Source organism: Melanerpes formicivorus, unplaced genomic scaffold (assembly GCF_026170545.1).
Source record: "Melanerpes formicivorus ecotype bairdi unplaced genomic scaffold, bMelFor1.0.p_v2 SCAF_48, whole genome shotgun sequence".
In the NCBI taxonomy this organism is placed as follows: domain Eukaryota; kingdom Metazoa; phylum Chordata; class Aves; order Piciformes; family Picidae; genus Melanerpes; species Melanerpes formicivorus.
Window position 1 is genome coordinate 1,994,862 of NW_027142400.1, and position 18,825 is coordinate 2,013,686.

The following is an 18,825-nucleotide window of genomic DNA, read 5'->3' on the forward strand; positions in this document are numbered from 1 at the left end:
ATAGCTAGGTTTAATTTTCCAGAAAAAAAAAAAAAACAAACATAAAACAAGAAATGAAAAGTTTAATTTTCTGTTTTGCTCAACTCAAAAATCTACGTTTCCCTGTTATACAGGTGAAATCAAAGACACATTATTTAAATTCCCTGATCTGTACTGTTTCTTACATATCATTAATTGTTCATGAACTGGTTATGATCTGTTAATCTACTGTTTATTGGCACACTTCATTCATCAAATTATGTGAACAAATTTTTGCCAAAAATATATCACTTAATTGTTAACTTAAGGTATTTATTTAACTGTGATATATGACCATCATTATATGAATGGTGTCATATTTGCTCCCCTGCTTGATATACAATTTCCTTTTATTCAGAGAGGAAGTAACCAAATATGAAGTCATGACATTTCTCAGATGTAAATTTTCAGATGAATAATCAATACAAGTTTAAAACATATACAAAGTTTCTATCCAGACAGAAGCCATCAACAGATTTTCAGTGCTTTAAACCAATATATTATACTTAACCACATGCACAAAGTATACATACAGATTATAGGAGCCAGTAGAATGTAAGAACAGTCTTTAAAAAACAAACAAACAAAAAGTCTAGACTTCAGTATTTAGGCTTCCAGCATAAACAATACCACACAGGACACTCACTCAAAGGAGAAGGTTCTAGTACAAGCACAGTCCATATCAATGGATATGAAACAGGATTTTCCATTTCCCTGACAATGTCACAGCCTGTGAAATACACAAACCATTTCCTTGGAACTTTAGGGGAATAGGTACTGATCTTGTGGGGAATGGTGAGAGAAAGACTGCTCCTTTCCTAGCAAAGGAACTTATTTCAGATATAAAACAGGTATGTTACTGTACCAAGCAAAATATCAGATACATGCCATAACTGTGAAGCTACTATTTAAATCCAGATAATTGCCATTCTTCTTTATTTTATTCTGTAGAGAAAGTCTGTTCTGACTTGAGAAATCTTCCCAATGAAAATGTACTTTTAGCCAATAAAAAATAACCTCATAAAATAGCTGATATTATCAGAACTTTTACTCACATTCCAAAAGAAAAAGTCTCTTTCAAAAGTTTCAGACTATCTTTAGGATGGACTTTCAGAGTTGCATGTAACAACGTTCATTGTCTGATTGATCAACATTTTACATGTTTGCATATCTGGCCTTATTATGTATATGATCAAGCACCATGTAGGCAGGCATGCTGTCCAATAAAATCTCAAAAACAGTGAAATATTTCCATCAGTGCAAGCAACAGTTCTCAGTATAAATAATAGTCTTGTCATCTCTCCCCAGGCTCACTCTCTTTCCTTTCTTTCTTTCTTGCCTGCATTTCCTCAGAGATACTCTTTCTCCGTCAACATAGCCTCATGTTACTTCTCTGCAGCTCTGCTGCCCTCCATTCTAAAATCTGGCATTACAGTGAAACTTCCAAGAATTCCATTCTCTGAAGCATTATGAGTCACACTGTAGTCTTCAGCAATATTTTTAAAACACCAATGTTTTTTTAATCACTCTTGAGACCCACAGAAGAAAGTAAGGATATTATCTTGCTAACTTACAGTCATGGTTGTTTTTTCTATTGCCACCCACACTCTCTCATCTTTCTCCAGATATTCTGCTCCAGCCTCTCAATAGTGCAGGCATATGGTATTCAAGCATGCCAGAGTCTGACTTCAAGTTTTAGTCATTTTTCTTCCTGTAAAAAGGATGGAAGGACAGCAAGCCTATAACCATTTGTGATCTTTCTTTATATAAGAGTTTTATTAGGGTTTATATTTTAATAAATTAAAGTATATGCTATACCATAAAACTAACAAAGGTCAGATCGGAGTCACAATTTGTCATATCTGGATACCTGCAATGCCATGTGTCTGGTGTGTCAGAGGCAGTGCAGAATTCATGGGTGTAACAGTGAACATAGGAAGGGGAGAATTCCTGCCTGCTCCTTGCAGTGATTTCCAAATAATGACTTTTAACAGAGGAGCTGGTTATCTGTAGGAGTTGTGATTCCAAATACTGTCCCCAATAATAAAAATATCAATCTTTATTCTACTATTTGAAGAGCTTTCTATTTTAATAAGAAGAGAACTATTACTTAGCTATGGTAAAATATCAGTTAATTTTCATTGCACATTTTAATTCTTTCTCCCTTTTCTTGTGCATGGGGGATGAGGCAGCTTGTATTACGAAAGAGTTATTTGCAGCTTAGGACAAAAGTTCCACAAAATGCTGTTATCTGCCCTGCAGATACTCATGTGATGTGCTGAATAAATATACCTCAAGGCAAGGACATAACACTGGACAATGGGTATTCAATAAACAAGACCCATAAAGACAACAGTTATCTGAGCTTCTTTAGGGATCAGCTTCTTGCATGAAGCATCCAAGGATGACTAGGTGCCCCATGATAGACTTTAGAAAACAGTGCCAGGAAATAAGAGGACAAAGAGACCTAGATTTCCAATTACCAGCTGATCATATGAAGAAAGTACATTCTTAGGTCTCAAAAGTTACTGAAAAATGGTCAGTGAGCTTGCCTGTGCAAGAGATGGTTGAGAGAACTGTGAAAACAAACACATCATTGAGAAATGGAGGTAGGATGGGTGTGATTGCTTAAGAAAAGGTGAGAACAGTGTTAAGAGAAATAGAAAAGAATCCATATTAAATAGTAGCATTAATGCAGCAAGCCAGGAAACTACGAGCAATCAAGACTCCTCAAGAATCAAAGGTAGGTAAGGGATTTTATACACACACATGTGTATGTATATGTATTCACATAAAATAAAACACAATCACACTGAAACTGCTCATCTTCATATCCAGCTCATATAGGGCTTTTCTCTCTCACTGCCTCATTTCCAGAAATGTGGAAAACCAGTAAACTTATCTTTCATTTCAGTAGGATTTTGCTCCTACTAAATGCATCTTTAAGGAATTTTAGCCACTTTTTTTACTTGGTTGGACTAATCCTAAACTTTTGGAAGATGTTCTACCAGGCCAAGGTGTTTAGAAATTGCTTTACTCACCATGGATTTTAAGATCAAAAATAAAAAGATCATTTTTCTAGGAATTAGGGCCAGAATATGTGTGTGGTTGACTGATGTTAATCTTTTTGATCCATATTTAGTCTCCCTAGTGTCAGTAAAGTTATACCTCAGTGACAGAATAAACATCAAACTATTTATAAACTCATGATCATTATAGATTCAGAAGCCTATTTAAAATATAAACATCAAATTTTCAACATTTGTCCTAAGACTGTAGCAGTTATGGGCTAAGATCTTTGGTAATTGCTGGTGTCATTGATCAGCTGCAGAGATTTTGATTTTTCACCAAAGTTCTTGTTACCAAAAGAGCATGTCTTTAAGCACCTTCTGTTTCATTAGTTTATACTACCTCTAAGAGGAAGACTATTGTCATCTTCTCTGAACTCCCTTTGCTGTGATTTTGTGCCTTGGATGGAATAGGATGCAATGGACGCTACAAACAACCTCTGGTCTGGGTTGCACACATCAGACTTAGCAAAGAGAACGTCATCAAAGATCAATAGCTAAAACTTCCAGATTAGTCTGAATCATGCCCCTGAGTGGCCTTCATACTTCCTCTTACTGGCTTTTCAGGACTAATTAAAAACAAGCAGCAGTTGTACCATTTCTATAAGTTTGAGGCAAGCTGAAAATCAGAATTGAGTTGCTACATTTTTACAACAGCAGAAAATGTCAACAGCACAGGCAACTTCCATTTGAATTTACACACACTTTTTGTCAGTGATTTAGAGAAAGAAAAGACAGTTGACACAATAGTGAGACCTAGCACATACAAAGTATGAAGCTCTGAAGACTGTTGTGAAATTTAGAAACATGATACTGATGTGAATGTGCATGTCTCTGAAACAGATTCTTACAGATCTCAGATTTGTATATGCCAGACATAGCTGAATGAAAGCCAAAGCTTAGATGAATCCACTTTCTATATAAATTGCCTGCATGTCTATCTAAAAATCAAAACACAGAAAATAATATCAGAGAGTTCATAAAGAAAATAATGTTAAATAAGTTACAGATTAGTAAGTAATTAGTTCAGGAACTGAATAACCTTGAAAGATTTTTTTAGTTCAATTTTTCTTGCATGAAATATACTTCCAGAATTTAGTTTTCTTTACAAGCATTCTTTAATAAATTCCCCAGTGCTAATTAGTTAGTTAGTTTGTTCGTTATTACCTTCTTATTCTATAATATATTCCCCTCAATATAATTTGTGGGTGAAAAAAAACCAAACCTTGGGGTAATGAAAAGACAAAGACAAAGATTGCATAATTTGCAAGTTTACCCTAGCATGACAATATGATGGGAGTTACAGCTGTAACAGATTTTACCTGGGAAAAAATTAAGCAGATTTGCGGATGGAAATCATGTCTCAAAAATGTACTAGGCTTGTGTAAAAGAATGTGTGGATAAAATGACCTGGTAATTGTGGTGTTGCAATTCCATGCTTGGTTGTATATGACTTGAATTTCCATACAGCTTTGGGAAAATTCACAGGCCTTTGAAAGAGTAAAGCTACCATGGTGCAAGAGGAATGGTCCTCTTGTGCATTATTTGCTTTTTCCAAGTTAGGAAAGAAGGGTCGACTGTCAGAAGGGAGAAAGGTTACTTGCAAGGCACTACAAAGTCTCTGTTTGAGACCTTGCTGTTCAGCAGATTCATGAGTAATCTCAAACACAGAGTAAATAGAAACGTTATGCACTCTGCTGATGATATGAAATCACTCAGGATAGTCAAAACTAAAGCTGTTTGAGGCAAAGTCTAGAAGCATCTCACAGTACCAAATGACTACCTGGTAAAGTGACAGATGAAATAAAATGCCATTTCTAAGTTGAGGGAAAAGGTGCACAGACATTTTTGCACATATTGGCTGCCTGATGTGACTCTGAACAACAGATTCTACAGAAATTTACAAATAAATAAAACTATTTCTTTTAATTAATTCATATCAGTGATTCAGAGAATTTCTGAAATTGTCTTTTAGTTTTATTGAAAGTTAGTGCCATTTAGACTATCTACTGTAGTATTTTGGGGGACTGAGCTTCTCTGTCTTTACAGTGCTTAATAAATATGAATTAATTATCCTAATAATCTATGAGGTCAGAAAACTGCATAACTCTTTTCACATAGGAAGAAAACTGAGGTAGCTCAGTTAAATGATTTGCACAAAGTGCTAAAAATTTGTTGAGCAACTTTCCATTAGGAAACTGTCATTTCCACTTACGAAAAGCAATTAAATATGACTTTGGCTTTTCTTGACAAAGCAGGAAACACTTCTAAAATGTAGGCATAGTTCAATCAAACATTTCTGGAAAAGAAAGGTTCACATTTTCACATTACAAGATTTCATATTTAAAAATTCACAAATGTTTAAACTGAGTATTTTAGTCAAACAGTGTAATCCAAATGACTAACATTTGAATCATTTTTTTCTTGAAGATGGTCAGCAATTTGTGTTTCTGTTCTCACTTGGGATGACTTTGTTTTACAAAGTGTTCATCTTTTTTTGAGAAAGAGAAACCAAAATGTTCATTCTCTGGGCCCATCTGTTTGTCCATTACATGCCATGAGTTGACAACATCACAAGAACCATCTCTGAAGAACTCTTAACAAAATATTATACTGAAAGATGAAGAAAAATACTGAAGAAAAAAAATAATCACAACTTTAATAGAGGAACTGATACAAATTTTAAAGTCTGTGGTAGCAACAGTACTGAACTGTGATCTAAAATGATTGGTCTCACCTGCTCAGTCAATCTGTAATTCTGCATACAGCCCAACTAATCCTATCTGTGTATGAATAGAAGACGTTAGGTAACTACTTGCACCTTTCTAGATTTTTTTCAGCTGCTGATCTTTACCCCTGCAAGCTCTGTGTTATGTATCAAATCAAAATGTGCTAATAACCCTGTGCTGGGAGAGGACCAATTGGAAAGCAGCTTTGCAGAAAAGAACCCTGGGGCCTGGTGGACACCAAGTTGAATATGAGCCAATAAATTTGCAGTAAGTGAAGATGGAAAAAGATACCCTGGGCTACCTTAGGAAGTGTGTTGTGAGCAGATGAGGCAATGCGATCCTTCCCCTCTACTCAACACCAGTAAGGCCACACCTTGTCCACCTGTGTCCAGTTCTGGACTCCCCAGCATAAGTATAACATAGAGCTACTGGTGAGAGTTCAGAAAAGGGTCACTAAAATGATCAAGGGAGTAGAGCACTTCACATGAAGGGAGAACTGGGACTGTATAGCCTAGAGAAAAGGTTCAGAGGGATGTTCTCAGGGAAGGTGTAGAAAAGATGGACCAGGGATCTTTTCAGTGGTGCCCAATGACAGGACAAGAGGCAATGCACACAAACTAAAACATGGGAATTTCCATCTGAACATCAGGAAACACTTCTTTACTGTGAGGGTGACCGAGTACTGGCACAGGTTGCCCACATAGGTTCTGGAGTCTCCATCTACAGAGATGCTAAACAAACATCTCAACATGGTTTTGGGCAACTGGTTCCAAGTGGTCCTTCTTGAGAAGCAGGAGCGAACCAGATGACCTCCAGAAGTTCCTTCCAATCCCAGCCATTCTGCAATATATGATTATGTGAAATATTGTTCAAATTGATAGAAGATTAAAGAGGGAAAATGAAAGAATAGAGGAATAATTCAGAAAAATTAAGTCTTTAACAAGAAAACTATGGAAAAGATGCCTGAGCAACTAGAACAGCACAATCTTTCTGGTACATTTATTTATAACAAGTACTTAATAAAACAGCTAGAAAAAAAATACAAACCAGAAGGAGGACATATGCATCCCCAGATCATAAAGGAATTAGCTAGTTAATTTATGAACCACTGACAATTATATTGATATGCAAGAGGAGAAGGTACTGAGAAACAAAAAACTTCAAAAGGGAGGAATATGGATTGGTACTTTTCCTACAGAAATCTATGGAATTCTAGCTGTTACCTTCCAGTATCTCTCACTTCTTCCAGGAAAAAAAAAAATTGACTGAATGCTATTAGGAAAAAAATTGTGTAAATCCAGAGAGAGATCAAGAGCATACTAGAATCACAAGCAACAGAAAACATGAAGAGAACACAAAGATCATAGAATAATTCAGGTTGGAAGGTATCTCTGAAGTTCATCTAGTCCAGTCTTCTCTGGCTCACAACTTGGTCAGCTATGATATCTGACCAAATTGCTCATGCAGTTTGGTCTTGAAAACCACCATAAAACTTCTGATAAATCTGTTTCAATGTCTGACTGTCCTCATTATATAAAAGTTTTTCTTTATATCCAGTCTGAACTTAGCCTTCATTCAGCTCATTCTCTTGTCCTATTAAGCTTGGCTCCATCCTCTTGGTGATATCCCACTATAAGGTCTCCCAAAAGTCCTATCTTTTCCAGGCTGAACAAGCCTTGGCTTGTCCTACTAAGGCAAATACTTCAATGCCCTGACTGTCTTGGTAGTCCTCCGCTAAAATCACTCCAGTTTCAAATTTAAGGGACAAATACTGGGTAAGATATATAGCACAATCACTTCAGAGAAAACCATACTGTAGGGGTGAATAGTCTTCACAGCTATCAACGTTGTAGAATAGTTTGTAATCTTTCATCTTAGAGAACTCATACAAGAAAGACACAATTTGAAAAGATCTTCCTGTTCTCTTTATTCAGGAATGAATATAAAGTTTTGCTTAACTTTGAGACTGAAATTACATTTAACAATTACATTTTAAAAAATCTATTTGAATTTCTTAACAAGGATGGATTTAAGCACATGTTAAAGTGCTTTCCTGCATATGGGCAAAAATTATTACACGTAGCATATAACCTGCAACTGGACTTTGTATCTGATTGCCGTGTCTTTTGAAACTTTACCCACAAATGATTCACATTTTCCCAAACATTGACAAAAGCTTATGAACTGCAAAATAATTAAAAGACTGAAACAAAAGGCAATGGAAGAATATATATCAAATTTGGAAAGAGATGGTAGTGCACGCAACAGAATTCACTCAGTTTTACTTAAGATTTCCATTAGCTAACCATGGTGATAGATAAACAGCACTTACATTTCTAAATTATATTGTATAATTAAGAATGCTAACAAAGAGAATTATATGGTGCAAAGGAGTCTGAAAATATCAGACTATGGAAGCCAATATTGCTTGCCTTGCTTATATAAAATCCCCATTAAAACAATAAGGTGTGCAGAATTTGGCTCCTGGATATAGGAAATAAAGGAAGAAATCCAAAGCCCACTGAAGTCAATAGGAGACATTCTTCTAACCTCAATGGGCTTTGGATATCACCCAAAATTATATTCATTCTGGAAAAATGCAAGCTGAAGGAAATAATAATTCAAAAAATATCTGGGAGAGAGATGTTTGGAAAACCTGGAAATCAAAGAATACCTAGGAGACTTTGTATAATACATGATACGTGACAAGATCTTATAAACACCATTACAAGATTGTACCTTTTCTAAAAGCTTATTAGTCTAGAAATGAAGACAAAACATAAGAGAGAAGAAAATGACCCATTCCATCCAGTTAGGGTGTAGAACTCACAGGGATATCACATCACAGTGCAGGCAGGTTGTTTTGTATGGAATTTACGATGTGCTGAGCATCCAATAAAGACACAGCCCTAAAGGTAATCATGCTGTTGGAGAAGTCACTAATTTCTCAGCTATTGTACTATGACAAGTCTGCTAGTCTCTACAAAGATGAAACGAACAAATGGTTTGCATAAGAGGAATTTATGGTCAGACCTCAATATTAGGCAAGTGTAACATTAGTGATTTGGTGTCTGCAGAGTCTTTTAAGATGTTGTCTTTCCAACTACACATGAACACCTTTCGCTAAGCCAAGGATGTCCTTCTTCCTCTTTGATGGATGGACACTCACTTTCATTCTCCTATATACTTTGCTGCTGTCAGATGGAGAACATTTCCATGAATATACATACAGACCAGTATAAGAAAGTCTGATCTTGTTCTCAAATGGACTCAGCATAGGCAGTATAAACTCTCAAGCTACCTATCCTCAGCATTTGTTTTTCTACAATCTCATTGTTGAGAACTGGACAATGACATCTGTAACTACATGCTAAGTAATATGAAAATAATGTAAAACAATGATATAGCTAGTTTTCTCCCACCTAGTCTGTTGCCAGCAGAAGCACTTCTGTATCCATTTATGCAGCGAAAGAAACAAAGAATGGTTTGCATAAAGAATAAATTGATTGAACTGAAAAGCTATGGCTCCCTGACTAACCTACCTATTGCAGCTCTGAATGAATTGATCCTTCTCTGCTGTCACTACTGTTGCTGCAGAAAGGAAAACTTTCTCACAAAACCAAAACTCTCCAACCCCCCAAAACCTCTCAAACTCCAACACCAATTATGTGTGGCTCAGCAAATAGGATTCATCAGACTTTCCAACCTCCCATTTCATTGGTTCAGACCATCTCCATATTTTTGCTTGTAAGACACAGATAAGAAAAACAGTAAAGGCAATCAGAGATATCTGAATAAATATAATGGAATAAATAATTGTAGTATTATCACAATAAAAGTGATTAAGCTCCAGTTCATTCTAGAATGTCTTTAAGTTCCTACACTATAGATGATATGCTATTTAATATCATCCTTTCTGGTTGAAAATACTTCTATTCTTAGAGTTTAAAACAAGGCAATTCATTATTTTTTTAAATTGTATAGCTGACCCTTCACAGAAAATGTTGGACATTTTATTTTGAAACATTCATGTTTATGCTTCTTTTTTTTTTTTTAACACTTTGCATTTAAATCTCATTGGCTTTTGTTAGAAAATCATGCCTCAACATGACTGTAATTCTTTCAGTGGGCTTAATCCTGTGAATCCCTGAGCACTAACTTCTGCTAATTCTTATGTTTTCTCTGGATCTGATCTTTCGTGACATCATAAAAATTTCAGTGGAATGAAGTCACAAATAAAGGATTGATTCACATGCATAGAAATAAAAAGGAGCATGTGGATTTGGAAATATGAAGCTTGCAAAGAAAATTCATGAATAATACAAATGGGAAAAGAGACATTGTGGATAACTTGATATACAAGAGAACATTTCTGAGCAGACTGCTTTGGAAAATCTTTTGATAAAGCTTCAGTAGTTTTTTTAGAAATTAGACACCTATGCTCTTATTCTAAATCCTCCTTGATTTTATAGCACTGATACTGGAAAAATCAAATCTCTTGTCTGAAAGCTCTAGTTCAATTAACAAGGATGTTAAGCTTTTTGTTGCTTTTTTTTTTTTTTTTTTTTGGACACATGAAAAGAGTGACAGGATTATAGACCACCAAATAGTTGGTATTTTAAGAATCTGACAGGCTCAGCACCATGTGCCATTCTAGCCTCTCTGTGTATCCTTTGTGGTTAAAACTCTTAAGCACTTTAAATTCTTTTGGTCAGTATTTTTTTTTCCTTTTAGGGCAGACAACTAGAAGCACATTCCAAGTAACCATTTATGGTGTACAGAAAATTACAAGATACCAAAATCACCTCTTTGAAGGTGTTTCCAGACTCTGGATAGTAAAACAAATATTTTATTTATAAAAAACCCAAAGTTGTTGTTTTAAATCTAGAATATAATTATCTATGTTCCAATTCAAACAAAAGACAGTAACAGCACAAAGACACAGCAAAATAACACATGTCAAATCCTAGAGCCTTTACATGGACAAATCTCCCATCAAGCTTTGCTAACAGCTTTGTCTGATGAAATATGGATGAGTCACACCTGAAATATGCAAAACTTTAACAAGTGACAACAGTGGAATCAGTTACAAAACAACAAAGGAAATATTTTTTTCTGGTATCTGAAAAGTAATGACAATTTAGTGAATTATGAGTACAAAAGTGGAAGTTAACTTAAACAGGAGTCCTCAGACTTATTTATCTAGATATAGTAGAGAACCAAAAAGATGTTTGAAGAAGCAGATGACTTTCCAGAATATTTGATAGAGGCTGGAAGAAATATGCAAACAAATTTTTCAAATCATCAAGCTTTGGCAAACAAAACTGACTGTAGCTTTGCATAATTTTAATTACAAATGGCTCAGTCCTCTCGTGTTTCTTCTTTTCCAGTGAATAAGACAAAGCTGTAGACTGGTCCTGTGCAGATGACCTATCTAGGTGCTGAGGCTTACAATGGGGAAGAGGTCAGCATTTCTGCATTGCGCCCAGGAAACCTGCCAGAGAGCATGCTCCTTGGAGCCCGACAACTTGGGAAGAACTGGTGGACATGTAGCCCAGGAGACTGTCCCATTCATCAGACCAGCACACTGGGAGGCAGGAGGAGAGAAACTGCTAACCACCTGCAGCTGGTATATCAGGTCACAGAGTAAGAGAAAGATTTTGGCACTGTGCTAGGAAAGTATGTAAGACATACCCCTATCTGTGGGGGTGCATCAATGCTGGAGCCAAATCTCTGAGTCTCACACTCGGCGCACAAAAACTTAACAGCTCAGATGGATGGGTAAAATCTGTATCAGTGCAGAAACTGCATAAGATGAAAGCTTCACAGTTCTGCAGAAGAATCTGGTTCTGCTCTGTACCATCTGTGTACCAGTTGTGTGGATTGTTTGTTGAGCTTTGTTTGTTTGTTTTAATTTGGGAAAGATACAGGAGTCAGTAAAAAGAATCCACTTCAGGTCAGTTTAATGCTTTTGCCCTTGTTACTGTAAATTGTATGTTCATATTTCTCACAAGAGTTAAAAAGAAGACTCATACTTGATTACCATTTTCATTTAATTTCAAGGTTTGTCCACATTACTGAGGGAAGTAGAGAAAACCCAGAAATGTAAAAAAAGGTAAGATTCAAGGTCTGATTTTCAATGTTAGATCCTTGCAGCTGACAGTATATTTGTATGTGCATGTATTACATGTATAGTCTGTTTGAAAACTAATGACCGTGTGATAGTAAATGCCTGTCAGATCCAGACCTTGAAGTGGATGCTCCCATTAGATTTGTACTAATACCACTAATATTTTTGTTTGTTTGCATGTATTCTTACAATATGCATACAAATTATATGGAACAGTTCTTAGCAACAAGTGAAGGCAACATGATAAAATAACATCTTTATACATGCAGTAATTTATATATATATATGTGCATTCTGTGTGCACCTAATAAACACATTACAGACAAAGATTTAAGATCTTGATCTCCACAGGCCCTCCAAATATGCTGTGGCACTCAGAGAGGGAAATCTGAGACTATGAAAAACAAATTGGAGCCTTGCTTAATCAGGACTCTGCAGACTGCAGAAGCTCAGAGGGGCAGCCAAGAGAATTCTTGATGAAAATTGAGATTGTAATGACATCAAGGTGAAAAAAGCCATTGCTCCTGTCTGCTTCTCCAGAGGCTTCTCTTGACTTACAGGAAACACAGCACCTTATGCTCTTGATCAACAGCAAAGTGCAGTGGAAGAGATGGATTGCATAAACAGTGGTAAATGTCTTGCAGGAATGTTTTTTAAAATCTTGATGTTCTTTTTTGGCTTCTGGGGGTTTGGCAGGAACACCAGCCTCTGGGCCCATTTCTGTGTACACACTTTAATGATGGGCTTGATTAAGAGACAGTAATTCCCTGGAGGTTTAGCTGTCTTAGTTATTGACATGAACATGGGTACAACGCCAAAATCACATGGTTATGTCCAAAAGAAATGGAAAATCACAGATGCAAACCCATGGTTGATTCTCCATTTTACAGATTTCATGTATTTCTGTTATATAAGCTTTATAATCTAACCAACACCCAACCTGGCCTTGAAAGAGATTACCTTCCGCCAAATACCAAGCAGTAGCAAAAATGCCAGCCTACATCTGCCCATGGGGGAATTACATTGAGGTCCAGTTATATTTGTCCCAGTAACTCTGCCTGCCAAGTGAGCCATTTTCCCTCAAATGAGGATTTAAAGCAAGAACACAGATGTTGGCTCTGGGATAAGCTAAGACAAAACTGCTGAGGAAAATTCTAGACAATGAACTGTGTTAAAGAGTAGTTCAGGAGTCAGCCTCAAGGGTAAACAAGGCAATGAGTCCTGCAACCTTCGCCTCCACAGGATACCAAATTTCCAGTGAAGCCAATAGGATTTGCAGGCACATAATATATCTCAGGAGAGGACTTCACATTCAAAGCTCTCCTTAGTTCAATGAAGGGCAACCATTTCTGGGATGACCCTTGAAACTGTTTAATAGGGATAGGGCACAAAATGAATCTACCCAGCAAAGCACAATGTGGGCATGGCAGCATGCTTAGCATTTATAATATTTGGGAATCATTACTCATCACAAAATCTGTATCTCTGTCAGATTACTTAGAGATCAAAAAGAATATATTCAGAAATAGAATTGAAAGGTAATATGAAGATAAAAATCCTTGCCATCCCCTGTACTAAGCAAATGGCACTGAACTTCAGCCTAATTGACCGTTTTCTTCTTCCTCTCCCTGAAAGGGTCAAGGATAAGGACCTTCTCCTATGGCTCTGCATTCCCAAGAAAACTCAGTCTCCTGAAGCCTTCCCTCTTGCAGGAGAAAATGGAGATGCTCCACAGCCTGCAGTTCTACCGTACTTTCTTTTACTGAAATAAGAAATGTTTCTAGATCAACAACTGAAGAAGCCAGTGGAGCATATATGTGCCAACATCAAACTCTCTTTTCATCTGTGAGAATTCCATGATTTCTAAAAGCTTTGCCTTCTCATAGAGAGATGGCCAAAATCTCAGAGAGATTAGTTTGTGGCAGAAATCTACAAGTTTTTATCACCAATTACATTATTTCTGCCTTTTAAATCTATCTCAGTGCACATGCATACATTATTCTGTATGTTTAATTTCTGTTTTATTATTTTCTTCAGTGTGACTTCCATCTAATTTTCAGTGTCTTGTGAAATTGTGAATGTGGTTTTTTTTTCATCCTTTAAAATTTTGTAGTTGTTCTCATTCTGGTACTTAATGACTTCACCCTTCACTTTTTCTTTTGTTTTTCCTTGAGGCAGCAAGCTATTCTTGTTGTGCTATACAGAGATGGGGGAAGTTGCCAGCAAAATTTCTGATGCAACACAGTAAAGGTCTTCTCATCACCAGATGAATTTGTACAAGGTAACTCTAGATGCATTTTATCACGAGAGGCAATTGTAAGCTCTCAATTTGTCTCAACATTTATATATATTCTATGCATAGATATTTATAACATAGCATGATAACGTAACAAGAACTTATGCATATTATACATATGAATATGAATGCACACATAGCATTTTCCAATATTCCAAGTAGCACGACAAATTCTTAAATAACCTGGTACTTGCAAATACTATTACATGAACAGAACAAAATATAGTTGTCAACTAACTGAAAATATTCATGTACAAGGAATAATTTTGTGTTTTATTTGATTTTTTACCTAATATTTTCATCAAATCTGTCTATAAGAAATCTGAACATTCATTTGCTGCAGTAGACACCCAACAGCGTGATAATCTTAAAGAACCAAACAGTGAAATGAACTAGATACAGAAAACCTTCACAGTCTAGTTTCCTTATCACAACAAACTGCAAAACCAAAATATTGTATCTGAGGAATATAAGTTATGTTGTAAATAGAGTAAGTGTGACACAAAAGACACTAATATCTTTTGGAAAACAAAGTACATGAAGGTCATTAAAGTGATACTCTAGTATGGCACAGAAAAAAAGCTGAAAAACAATAAACTGTGTAAAGGTTATTGATGGTGCAATGAATCTTTGAATATCGTATTCAATAATCCTCAAAAGATATTTAGCTGAAGAGGGAAGTGTCAAAGACAGGTAACGAAAATTTAGCTAAAGGTGCAATATGACCCTGTTATAAGAAGAGACTGAAATGAGTAAGTAATAGTGTGACGCAGTCACACGAAATTTTGGCAGTAAGTGCCATGAACAGTTATGTCCACGAGGTAAACAGCAAATCAGAGCAAAGAAACACATAAAGGAAGCATCATGTTTCTGATCACACACAGCTACTGTACATGTAACAAAGAAAGAAAATAGAGGGAGTCAGTCCTAACTTAGAACAGTCTGCCAAAGGAAACAAGAAGGTGTTTGATTTTCAGGCAATAAAGATGAAGTGGGGAAAAAAAAAAAAAAAAAAAAAGAAAATAACAAAGTAGGAAAGCTCTGGGTCAATATTTTTCTAGTAGAAAAAGTCAGACAGTTGTGCACAATACTTTATTACATTGGAACAATACAAATGACTGGAGAAAAAGGAAGTTTTGTTTAGTTTTGTTTCTTAAATTAACCAGTAAAAAGTGTTATTCCTTCAGATATACACTGAGGATGTTTAAACAAGGTACAGAGAACTTTGGAAAGTGAGCTTCTTATAACCAATGATGTTCCTGTGGAAGTTCAACTCAACTGTGGAGTTAATCTTCCAAATGCATTAATGGACTGCCTATGATAGATTCTTTGGGAAGATCCTACCAAAGACCACTGATGCATGAGAAGGATTCAGCAAGACAGAGGTATGAAGTGTGTCTAGAATTAATTCCTTGTGTGCCAACAGAAGGATAAACTAGCAAGGTAATAAATGCTTCAAAACACTTTTTAACACATTTCATGAGATGTTAATTCATATTTGTCACCCATATTTGACAAAAGTAGTTGCACATTCCACTATGATCATTACATAACTTCCTCAAATTAGTTTTGACATTAGCATTCACATTGCTCCTGCATATACACAAATGACCAGTGTTTCCTCCAGCTCTGGAAATGGATATGGCAGTCACATCACTACATGCAAATTACATTTGTTCTGAAATTGGAACTTAAGCCAACCAGCAGTAGTCTGAAGCTGGAAAGACACCATTTGAGAGTGAAAGTAAGGCAAAAGTCAACAGCCCCTAGCCAAACAAGCCTGCGTTACATCATACAGCATGAGAGATACAGTGACCTCTCAGATCCTGCCTACTGCTATTTGTTCATCTCTTTCTCTTTTTCTTGGCTACTTTCTACCCCCTAATCAGGTATTTAATGATTTCTTTGATATCTCCTACTGGTGTGTCATGGTTTAAGTCCACCCAGTCAACACCCCACAGCACTTGCTCATTCCTACCCCTCTCTGGTGGGATGAGGAGGATAAAGTCTTGAGGGTTGAGATAAAGACAGGGAGGGCTTACCAGTTATGAGCATTGTTTTAGAAAAAAATAGGATGCACAGGTAATTGCCTTATTAAATTCTTGATACACTGTTTGACACTATGACAGATCATTGTCTGCAAATGCTCCCAGACTTTTTGTCTCCCAGGCAAGGATGAAACTTAACACATTACTTCATGTCAAAATTGAAAGATATTGCAAGACTCTCTTACATACTTACAGTGTTCAGTATCACATAAATTCAAATAAGATTATCAAGATATTTTCTGTAACTTTTCACTAAGTAAATATATCCTTCTGTCCTATAGCATGACTTAAGAAAGCTGGAGCAACTAAATAATAAGGAAAGCCAAGCTGAAGGAGTTACAGAAAGAAAACATTTAAATAAGCAACATGAACCACTAGATAATCTAAAGAACCAGAAATGGTGACCATCTGAAGTCCTACAATAATTTAGGAGCGAAGCATTTTTAATTATTATTTTTTTAATATTTTACAGTGACACATATTTTTCTTTTACATACTCATCACTCTGACAAGCGCAACACAAGAAACAAAGCCAGTTTCAAAGAAAGAAAAAAATCAACTTGCTATTCAAGCCATGGATCTGGTAACAGATGGAAATTGAACTTCTTAGACTGTTCTTACCATAATCACTACTCGGAGAACTTACTAACTCCAATTATAGCCACAATTAGCACTTTTTAAGGACATACATGCAATAAAGCACTGAGACAGATCTAACACACACACACAAAATATCCTGTTTTCTGTTATGTTGGCTTATAGCACTCTGCAACTGGAAAAGGATTCATCCTTTCACCAATTCCCCCGATTTCCTCAGTGTCCTGTTTACAGCGAATGGATTTGTCTTTGTGATTTTTAGTGACACCTGCAGTTCTACAAGCAAAATGCAGTGTGAAGTGTTTTTTCTGTGGTGCAACACCAGCACAGTGCCCTCTATATCATTTATCCACCACTAATGGCATTGGGCACAACCAAAAGGCACAAACCAAGATTTTCCAGTGGCTGTTGGAACAGCCCACTGAGGCCAGTGGCAGTTAGCATACCTGGAACTTATATACCAACTCAGAGCACCCTTTTGCTATCAGAGAACTTAAACAACACTTTCCTCCCTTTACCTTTGGCAGCCTCATGATGTATCTCAGTTGCAGCTCAAGTTTTACCTCTTCATTGACACAGTCAATGTCTCTCCTATCTACCAGGCCAGGGACAGAATCCCAGCACTATGTAGCTACCCACTTACCAACATACAAATCCTAACATCACTTCCTATAGCTCCTTCTCATAGAATTTCATACAACATCATTAATATATATATTTTAGTGATTGTTAAACATTAGCTGGAGAAAAGTCATTGATCCACAAAGTGGAGATGAAATTCCTGTTAAAAAAGAGAACTTCTGACATTGACAGCCTGTAACGATGTTGCTGCCTATCATACACAATTGCTGTCTGTTTAGAGAGCTTCTGCAAGAAGGCTCATTGGTATTTCTCCCAAAGCATGGATGTTAGCCTGCAGTTGGAATGGAAAGGGATAACATTTCCAAAAATGAAAAACCAACGCAACCTAGCCAAATTTTAATTGTAGCTATACAGCAAACAGAACTTTTTCCTAAGAAAAGCAGATTTTGAAAACAAAGCTGTATCAATGAAGTTTGGATTATTTTTACATCGAAAGTCTAAACAACAGAAATTATATGCAGAAAAGTATTTAGAAAGCCTTAAGTAAATAACGAAAAGCCCAAGCTTTTTTTCCAGAAAATACTGAGGTGAATACTGATGTATTTTTCCAGTGTGAAGATGCTTAGGAATCTGATATACTTAGCAATCTGATATTCCCAGACCCATCTGCTCATTCTTAAACTTTTAAAAATTAATCATAATGCTTTTTGTTCCACAGTTTTAAACTAAGTATCAATAGGCTCTGAAGACTTTACTGCCTTTTAGATTTTCACATTCCCAAGTCGTCATTAAACAATCATCTTTCATTGTAAACACAGTTTCCCTCTTGGAGCAATGTTTATCTTTAACAGACAATGGTCCAATGAATATTCTGGGGTAGATTAGTAGTTTTCCACTACTACTCATAAACTTGTCCAGTAATGAAGAGATAACTGCTGTTCTGTAATTCAGTAAAAGAAAAATATATGGCACCTAAACATGGAATTATCGTCCTCTTTTGTTTATAAGACAGACATACTAAAATTCATTCAGCAAAGCAGTCTGGAATTGTTAATTCTTATGAGAATTACACTTCTAGGAAAACTCTGTATAGAAGCTTCTCCTGTAATTCATACTGACACCTTACTAAATCCTAGCTAAATACTCTGGATCAAGACTATAGTTGCAGCGTTCCATAAACAAGGATTGCCTGGAAAAAATACCCTTACAATGCTTAGATCTCCAGAAAATAGCAAAACTAGTTACTTGAAAGTTTCCATAAAGCCTGAGATTATGGTGAAAGCAAAATGCAATCAGTGGCTATGCAGCAAAGTTGTAGAGGCTTAGTTGGGGAACTTATGTGCATATCTTAGCACTG

General features: G+C 36.1%; 1 long non-coding RNA gene across 1 annotated transcript in view; it reads right to left on the minus strand.

Annotated features, from left to right (window-relative positions):
- LOC137452056 (uncharacterized) overlaps positions 1-18,825 on the minus strand; it is a 50,486-nt gene that overhangs the window by 2,071 nt on the left and 29,590 nt on the right. The window contains exon 3 of the long non-coding RNA XR_010989954.1: positions 1,593-1,729. This is a non-coding gene — a long non-coding RNA (uncharacterized lncRNA). The remainder of the gene's footprint in view (positions 1-1,592; positions 1,730-18,825) is intronic.